Raw genomic sequence first — 9,958 nt, 5'->3', positions numbered from 1 at the left:
TAGGGAGCAGCGGGATAGGCGCTGCCGCTGCGGGCGCGGCGCGGGTGGTGTCAGGCACCGCGCGGGGCAACCCCAACAGGGTCCTACGGGCAGGGAGCGCCCAACCGCCGCGCGGCGGTGACGTCACTGCGCGGGGCCACGGCGCGTCAGCGTGAGGCGGGCAGCGGGTGACGTCATGTCACGACAGGGGACGTTCTATGGGGCGCAGCTGGATCTGAGCCCTGCCTGGGCGCGCTGGGCTGGGACCGTGGTTCATAGGGGGCCGTCCTGGTTTTTTCTGATTTAAAAAACAAAAAAAAACCAATTTTCGGTTAAAGAGAATAACCCCAAATCCACATTTTTCTATGATTTAAATGAAACATCACACACGCAATATATACATACACAGACACACACACACATATATATATATATATACACACACACACACATAAATACATGGTTTCATTTTAATAATGGGATATGGATTTGAGGTTACTGGTTTTTTTTAATCCCCAATTTTTGCTTAAAGTAACCCGAAATCCACATTTTTCCATGATTTAAATGAAACACTGCTGATATAGATCTATCTATTTACCTGTTGATGGATAGATAGCTATATTTATTGATAGATATTTTGAGGATTCATTTAAATCAAGGAAAAATGTGGATTTGGGGTTACTTTTTTAAAACATCCCCAATTTTCGGTTAGAGAAAAATAACCCCAAATCCACATTTCTCCATGAATTAAATGAAATACAGCTAATATAAATGTAGATAGATATATTTATTGATAGACAGATACAGTGATGTTTCATTTTAATCATGGAAAAATTTGGATTTGGGGTTACCTTTTTTTTTTTTTTTAAACCAAAAATTGGGGATTTTTTAAAGTCAGAAAACCAGGATCCCAGCTGATTAAGAACAGTAATAACAACAACACAAGGACAAGCTATTACCTCATGCCATATTACCTGATAATTATTTAACATATTTTCTCTTCTGTTATACTTTAGTATGTACCTTTTCTTTATGTAATTAAATTAGTACTATTAGTCTTAGTCATTCACTGTAAGTATTTGAAGTTTGTAGCCTACGTTTATGTTCCTATCTTAAGTCCACTCGGCATGCTCCAAATTCTGGAATTTGGTTTTATTCCTATTCTGGAATATCAGGACAAAGTCTCATTTTAAATCCCCCCCCCACCCCGAATTGAGTTTGTCCGTGGAGGACTCCCTGAGGCAAAGGGACAGGACGAACGGGTACCAAGAGATCCACATCCAATCTTTCGTAGGTACACGACCAACTTGACATGACGTGAGTGAGCCAGAAGAAAATAATTCCGTCTCTGTGTAGAGATCTAGCAACTGGCAACGAGTCATAAAAATTAAATTGAGAAGTGCCCTGTTATCCTATCCTGTTGCCCGGTTACAGTAGTACTTCACACTCCTGTTGCTGTTTCAGTCTCAGCCTCTCAAAGGATCTCACAAATATTGATTTGACTACACAATAACTTGTTTGCCTAAAACATTCATGAGCCTGAGCCACACTACTGACCACTAACTATATCAGTGGCCATGTTTCTCCAAGTTTTTAGTTGAAAAACTGGCCCAAACTGTAAAATTCAGACTTATTTAAACAGTCTAAAGTTTACAAGCGCTGGGATGCAAGAATTTGGCTTAATTTACTATATGAATAAGGACTAATGGTGTGTTGATTCTTGTTCCAACCAATTTTTTGGTTTTAGTTGGTCTGAGGCCTCCCTTATTTTTTAATTAAAACAATTTCACATAGTGCCAAGTTTATGATAATAAGCATGAAAAAAAAATTTGATCATAAGATCATTCCCTAGCTACAAAATGACTTTGACAGCTGTAGCAAAGCTGTTCAGCTCTTAAAACTCTTAGTCCAACGGCAAGAGTCAGCACAAACTGAAAAGACTGTGTGTGCTGTTTAATGATGCAGGACCAGACAAGTTTTTCAGAGACAATCTCTACCTCTCAGCGTTCGAATCAGTTGCAGAAACTCCTAAGATAAACTTCACAGTGAAGTTAAACAGGCAATGTAAAACACGGCACAAGTGTTGAGTATTATTTATGAATTTTACACCAGTTTCCCTGTTAGCCACAGGTGGGCCCCTTGCTTGATTTCCAAAATATGAAGACTTCCCTGCCCAAGTCAGCCATATTTACCAAAAAGTAGATGATCCAGATACAAATTTAAGGAAGCATATTCCCAGTAGAGAAGTCTGCACTTTTCCTGCTTGATCTTTCTTCACTGGTACTACCAGTTGTGCAACCTGCAAGAAGTTGCTTCTAAAGGATCCAGTTCTGCCCAGCTCATTTGGAGCAAATAGGGCCAACTTTATCACTGGTGTAAGTTCCCTGACAAATTACATTTCACCAGCAAAGAATTTGGCCTATTATCTTCATGAATGATTGGATTAGGCTGAAGATATTTTGTCATTAGTATTCCTGGCTGAAAATAACAACCCTTTCCTTCTTAATTGGTGAGAATCTCTTTTATAAAGGGAAAAGCATGCTGGGTGGAGAGCTGGTCTTACTGACTACAAATAGATTTCAGGTTTGTGTTCTGGTTCCTTCTCCTCCCAGCATTTTATGCTAGGATCCTATAGACCTACAAACTCATTGTCCCACTTCAAGTACTTGTGAGGTGTCCAAATTACACACCCCCAGTTCCAGCTAATTTAAGTTAATCGTCATTCAGGATGTAAGTGTAAATAACTACCCCCGCCCCACCACAATTTTTTTTGACAGAGCCAAAGCCGGGGACAATCAGCCCCCTAGAGAAACCCAGCTTCTATTTTTAGCTATGGAGTAGACATTTCAGCCAAAAATCCCCTTTTCTCTTTCCTGTTTCATAAAGCATATTCAAACAAAACCATACAAAAGAGACACCTATCCTGAGGCTTGATAGAGCTTAGTTGCTATGCTATAACATCAGCAAGGCCCTGGCAAAAACATAGGAGCTAAGGTACCAAGAGGCAAATTGGCCTCTCCAGAGCACAGGGGACACCTATACACATGACGGAGGTTTGCTGATTAGCACGTGTCAGAGCAGACTCAATTAATCAAGTCTGCTGGAATGTACTAATTAGCAGACTCCAGCAGCCTCTGCATCACACCTATTCAGTGTCTCTGTGTTTCAGAATGGCAGCAGGGGTGCTTTAATTAAAGCTCCTCCAACGAGCTTGGAGTCATTATTGGAGTCATCTTGGAGTCATTATTGACTCCAAGATGAACATGGGCCGACAATGCGAGGTCATGGTTGGCAGGGCTAACCGGACCTTGTCGTGCATCCACAGGTGCATCTCGAGCAGAGCCAGGGAGGTGATCCTCCCCCTCTATGCGACGCTGGTCAGGCCGCAGCTGGAGTATTGTGTCCAGTTCTGTGCGCCCCATTTCAGGAGGGATGTGGACAACATGGAGAGGGTCCAGAGGAGGACCACCCTCATGATCCGGGGACAACAGGGCAGACCCTACAGTGAGAGACTGCGGGACCTGAACCTATTCAGCCTCCACAAGAGAAGGCTGAGGGGGGACCTGGTGACCGTCTATAAACTCACTAGGGGGAACCAGAAGGGTTGGGGGGAGACGCTGTTTCCCCTAGCCCCCGCTGCATAACAAGGAGTAATGGGCACAAGTTGATGGAGAGGAGGTACAGATTGGACATCCGAAAAAACTACTTCACAGTTAGGGCGGCTAGGAGCTGGAACCAACTTCCAAGGGAGGTGGTGCTGGCCCCTACCCTGGGGATCTTTAAGAAGAGGCTGGATACTTACCTGGCTGGACTCATTTGAGTCCCGTTTTTGTTTTTAGGGTGAGTGGTTTTGTTTGTGTTTTTGGGTTGTTCTCCCGCCCTGGCGGGGGGTCGGGCTAGAAGATCTATTAGGTCCCTTCCGACCCTGAAACTATGAAACTATGAGCTTTAGTTAAAGTGCCCCTGCTGCCATGTTGAAGCTCAGGATGCTAAATAAACATGAGGCTGTGGGTGCTTTAATTAGAGCAGCTATAAGAACCCCCCCAACCCCAAAGCACATATATAGATACCCAGAGAGTTTTCATCTGGATCCTAGAACAACAACAAAAAACAATGAGTAACCTGGAGGATTTCAGGAGATCATGGCAGAATTAATCAAATATTTTAAGCTTGGAACTAACAGAAATCTTTCCACTGGTCTCTTAGGCAATTTATTCCGAAATTCATAGGCTTTTTAGGCCAGAAGGTAATGTTTTGATAATATAGCCTTAACTGGAACATATATTTTAGAAAAACATACAATCTTCATTTAAGAATTTCAGTGGTAGGGAATCCACCATAACCCTTGATAAGATGTACTCATGGTTAATTGCCTTTATCATTAAATATTTATACCTTGAGTAGTTTCAATTTCTTGCTACTCAGTTTTGTTTTACTTTGCCAGTTTGGTTGAAGAGACATTTCTTATCAAATTTCTGTTCCCCATATTCCTCAGGAATCCGTGTTCGTACCCATGCTGTTTAACACTTTTGTTCATGACCTTGGTACGAGACTAGAACTGTCCTTCTGTAATTGTGGATGACACACAGTTGGGACATATTGCCAATATGGAGAAAGGATTGGATTATTATACAGGAAGAACTGGATAATGTTCTGGAGTAGAGCATTAAAAACGGTGTGAAATTTAATGTGAAATTTAATTGTATAAAGTCAAGCCATGCACTTAGGGATGAATACTGAGCACATCTTCTGTAAAATGGGGATTCATAAACTGAAGGCGGTATATATCTTGCATGTATTGAATGATCATGAGCCACTAGCATGATGTAGCCATGAAAAAGTCCATGGTGGATCAGGCACATTTGTTTTTAGGAGAGACAGAAAAACCTAAGCACCACTGCTCAAGGCATTAGTTAATCCCTATTTAGAATACTGTGTGCAGTGCTGGTCAAAAGCATGAATTGGAACAGGTACAGAGAAGAATTACTGGGATGGGTAAAAGAATAGAGAACATAGCCTTTCAGAAGTGATTAAAAGAGCTTGGCTTGGTTAGCTTAAAGCAGCATTCCTCAACCTGTGGGTCATGACCCAAAAGTGGGTCGCAAGAATATATGAAAGGGTCGCGAACAATTTTTAAAAAATGGATTCTCCCTTAAAGGAGAAAAACGTGGGAAAACCATGGCTTTTCCCTTGCAGGCTGGCAGAGGTCCAGCCTGCAGGGGGCTGCTTGGGGTCCCCTATGCCGCACACACCGGGGAGGCTGTGGGCAGGAGGCAGCAGGTCAAGAATGAGGGGCACTGGGTCAGAGCTGGCCATCGATGTTTACAAATGGGTCCTGGTACAAAAAAGGTTGAGAATCACTGGCTTAAAGAACAAAGCCTGAAAGAGGGTATGATTCCTCTTTACAAAAACATGAATGGGCTGAATATTAGGGAGGCAGAATTCTATTCAAGTTGAAGAGCAATATTGGCATACACTATAAAAAGTGGTCACAGACAAATTTAGACCGGGAATTTGGTGAAGGCTTATAACCAAAAGAGGACTGAAGTTTTGGAATGACCTTCCAAAAAAAATAGTCAAGGCAAAGAATCTGAACTGCTTCAAAATGCAGCTCCGTCCATTTATGGATGATCCTTTCATAATATGATGTGACAGGGGTATCCTTGATGTAATAATCTTAGCTTGTTGCATGTGGATTTGAGTTTTTAGTATCCCCATGAAAGTGGTGAAAGGAAACTGGGTAGAATGTCAGGAATTATTTGAGCAGGGTGCACAATTATTTTAGCTGAGGGGCCACTTAATGACTTTTGGTGAGTATCGAGGGCTGCCCTGCCCGCTCATTGCTATCTTGGGACTGGAGGTCCCACCTCTAACCCCTGACATTTGCTACCAGAAGCCCCTTTTCTTGCCCTAGAAATACTTCTTTTGGGAGGTGGGACTTGCTATCTTGGAACTGGGGAAAAAAAAACACCATATACTAAAAATTGAACATCTACCATAACACATTTTAATTTTATTTTGAAAAATATTTTTGTCCTGACTTGCACATGTTTGCATTGTGTGTATAGAGGTGATTGTAATAACCCAAGATAAATTCCCAGTCCATGTGCCATTGGGCTGGGCAGGCTCTGTGCTCCCAGATCTGGCCCATGGGCCATATCTTGCCTGCCCCTGGACTTGAGGCTTCTGCTGGTTGATTGTTGGGAGCCAAGAGGAACTTTTTTTCCCTATGAACACGTTACTAACTTCTACTAGTTTATGTGTCTTCCTCTGAAGCACTGCACCTGGGCCACTGCAAAAGGTGAGGATCTGGCTAGGGTGATCTGGTGCTCCAGAAACTAGGAGTATTTATAAGCCTTTAAATGTCTATTTGATGTGCCTGGATCATGCATGAGTCAAATATTGCCAGATTTGGGGGCAGGCAGCAATTTTTTCCCCAGGTCAGGTTGGCCAGGACCACTGTGGTTCTCCTGCCCTTCTCTGTAGCACAGGCCTTGAACCTTTTGAGAGGATCATCTGAGCATCTTTTTACCCAACTAATTTTCTGCCAATGCAGTATCAGGGTGGTTCCTTTGTCTCTCCTGCTCTTTACTTGGGTCTGTTGTTACTTTTTATTTCATAGGGTTCTTGTGGTGTGTAAGAAGGGCAGAAGTGTCCATCTTTGATAAATGGTTGCCTGCAAACACAGGGACTGGTCTCTGCTCTAGAAAGTCTTTGCAGTCCTTTGTTTCAATGCAGGTGCTGTATGTATTGTGATCAAGTCATAACTTTCCCTTTCAGAAACTGCATAAATCAAGCTCTTTTTTAGTTTCTCACCAGAAAGTATATTTAATCATCTAATCATCCTTGTGGGTCTCCTCTGAATAGTCTCCAATTTTTCAATGCCCTTCTTGAAGTGTGTCATGACCCAATGGGTATGATTTTGTATGTGCTTCGGCACTGCAGAATTATTTCCCGCCACATGGAGCTTTCTTTGCACGGTGCAATTCTCAGTTGCATAGAGAAAACCCCGGTGCAAAGGAGTTCCCGCCACCCGTATGCATATTTGTGTCCCACTATTGTCTGTTTCTAAATTATTCCCACGTGGCGGCTAGCGATTGGCTTGCTAGCAGGATAAGAGGCTTGAGCGGTTTCCGCCCAAGTTGGAGGAGGAGGAAAAGGAGGACTTCACATCCATCTCGTGAAGAACTCTAAGCGCGCTGTGGAGCCTAACAAACTCCGCGCGTGTGCCTTAAAGGAGGATATAGGGGCCTGATCAACCTCTAGCCTCTCCCCGTCGCCGAACGCTATCCCTTGACGAACCCCTGCCCTGCGCGCTCGTTCCACGGAGCCTAGCAAACTCCGTGTGTGTGTATCCAGAGCTCTGTCCGGTTTGTTACAAGAGGCTCGAGTTTTCTGCGGGTCTTGTTCGAGTTTGTTTAGCGGAGCCTAGCAACCTCCATTTGTGTGTCTTCGGTGGAGCCTAGCAAACTCCACGTGTCTGTCTGTAACTGCAATGCAAGCAAGTTTTCCTGCCTGCACCGCGACCATCTATGGTGTAAGTAAAATAATCTTTAATCAACCTCTACACGTCCGTGCCTAATTCTAGTTCGTCGTGCCGAATTCCCCAACCCACGTGCCAGGGCTGCTGGCCACAGCCCGCCGCGCGCCCCCGAAGGCCTCGGACCGCTCCTGGCCCGCACAAAGTGTAAACACAAGATCTGGTCTCAGGAGACGCCACCAAGAGACACCCCCACTGCCAAATACAGAGCTACTGTAACCTTCCCCTCCTATTCTATATTCTCGTGTGTGTACACACACACACACACACACAATGCATAGCCTTTTTATCAAAAACATACTACAAAGGGTTCTTGTTCAGCTGATTATCTATTGTAACACCCAAGTCCTTTTCAGAGCCACTGCTTCTTAGGATAAAGCTAGGATCCTCCCACTTTTCTGACTTGCGCTCTTTGTTCCTAGGTGTCTGATCTGACATTTGACTCTGTTAATATTGTTTGCTTGCATCCAGCATGGCAAGAGATCCAGATCCAGGGTGACCTGTCCTTTTCATTCTTTACCACTCACTTCAACTTTATTAGTAATTATTTTATGTTTCCTTCCCAGTTAGTGATAAAATATTAGTTAGCCAAAATCTCATCTGTGCAAGCCTTCATCAGGAATACACCCACCTGATGATTTAATTTTATTTTTGAGAATAACTAGTTAGCCATTTTTAATCAATGTAATATGCGCCACATTGATTTTGTAGTGCTCTGGTTTCTTAAAGAAAATGTCATGCGTTACCAAGTCAAATGCCCTACAAAACTTTAAGGGCTTCTCTGTACTTAAAGAGCTTCTGCCTCTACAGCTGTGCCAGCACAGCTCTGTCTGCAGAGCCACCTTGAGGACACAGAGGTTTTCTGCTAACATATCTATACCTTCTTCCTGTGTACATAAAATAAGTCAAGCCAACATAAGCACTCTTTTGTAGGCATAGTTACATCTGTATCAAGGGTTTTACTGACTTCATTTTGTCAATTAGGAGATGTAACTTTTAGTTTCATGCAACATTCCTGTGCCAGGAAAACCTTGTCGTATGGAACTGGCCTGAGTACATGTAAAGTTCATTAAACAAACTTGTAATCTCATAAAAATAGAAAATGCATTTTACAAAATCAGAGAGAAAACTTTGCTTTGTTTTTCTATTTCCTTTCCCTGTAAGTCAGGCATGTTTTAATGAGCATAGCATTCTTTCTGGATTGTAACTACTGGACCTCTAGTTCTTAATTTTAAACGATCAGTCAAGTTTTTCTGTTCAAATTCCTGTTCATGGCTCATCTAGTTCAAAATTGTTTTCAAATGGGTGATATTTGCCTTTTTGAAGCACCAAGTATATACCTTGCTGGTTGGGTATTTATTCTGATTATGCATAATAAATGGAATAAAGCAATGATCGCTTGCACCTAAATAGCCATTAACTTTGAATTCTCTGACCACTTCCATTCATCTGTGTAGACGCGTGTCAAAATAGAATTGTTCATGTTGGATGAAACATTCTTAATTAAGAAAATGGCATCTATCATTTGGCATCTATCATTTTTAAACATTTCAAGTACATTTTAGAAGTCATCACTGAGACTAGGAGTTGTTTAAATAATCCATTTCCACTTGGGACTTTAAAGTGGATACCAGAAACACCTGGAAATTAACAGGAAGAAGAGAAAGCAGCAAAGTACCTGCTCAAAAAGCAGAGGGAGACAACAGATAATCAATCACCTAGCGTTCTCGCTGCAAATACAGCGGACAAATCTCTCAGCAGCTATACCCCTATCAGAGTAGGGGTGAACATAAACAAGGCAGCATCAAGGACAAATTATCCGAATTTTACAGATGGAGAAATATAAAGGGGACATGCGACATGCCAGAAACCCAGGAGCATCGCCTCCTGGCCCCAAATTACCATCAGTTTTAGATACAACAACTGGATTGTCTTGGCTTAGTTCATCCCTGCACCACTATTCAGCCCAGTAGAAAGGATACGGTCCTCAAGACATCATCCCAACCAGCACGCGGACCAAGGGGGAAGAAGCCAAAGCCGAGGAAAGCTTGAATGCTACAAAATAGACCTTTTGTTATTACTTCACCCCACCTGAGGGCTAACCTATAGTTCTGGGCTACGTTTCCCACAGCTGACTAACTAGGTACGTTTTCTCCTCATCTTGGCCTGTCGGGGTGATGATACATTTCAGGTGGTTTCCATGTAAACCAGAAGTTTCCAGTGAAAGAAAGCAGTTGACTGAGCCTAGCAAGGCCCCACCGCACCGCCAGACCCTTGAAACCTGGTCCTCAAATCACTGTTTATGTGGCCCAGCGCAGGGAGGGGGCTGCACCCGACGTCTCCTCGCCATTGATGGAGCGCACAACGCACCCTGCGCCCGCCCGCCCGCCATCTTCCCAGCAGGGGGCGGGGCGGGGCCGTGCGCCCGGCCCCGGCCCC

General features: G+C 43.4%; 1 protein-coding gene across 4 annotated transcripts in view; it reads right to left on the bottom strand.

Annotated features, from left to right (window-relative positions):
- UPF2 (UPF2, regulator of nonsense mediated mRNA decay) overlaps positions 1-9,442 on the bottom strand; it is a 126,833-nt gene extending 117,391 nt beyond the window's left edge. For 2 of the 4 annotated variants that reach the window (XM_006022144.3, XM_006022147.3), the window contains exon 1: positions 2,172-2,383. The gene's annotated coding sequence lies outside the window, so the exon portion shown is untranslated. Of the gene's footprint in view, positions 1-2,148; positions 2,384-9,421 lie in introns of those variants that run through there. The other 2 variants (XM_025202318.1, XM_006022148.3) reach the window with 2 other exon arrangements.
- Between the last annotated feature and the right edge of the window lie 516 nt (positions 9,443-9,958).

The sequence above is a fragment of the Alligator sinensis genome, unplaced genomic scaffold (genome assembly GCF_000455745.1).
Source record: "Alligator sinensis unplaced genomic scaffold, ASM45574v1 scaffold1216_1, whole genome shotgun sequence".
In the NCBI taxonomy this organism is placed as follows: Eukaryota; Metazoa; Chordata; order Crocodylia; family Alligatoridae; genus Alligator; species Alligator sinensis.
Note: the sequence above shows the minus strand (reverse complement) of the source record. Positions and strands in the feature narration are given on the sequence as shown.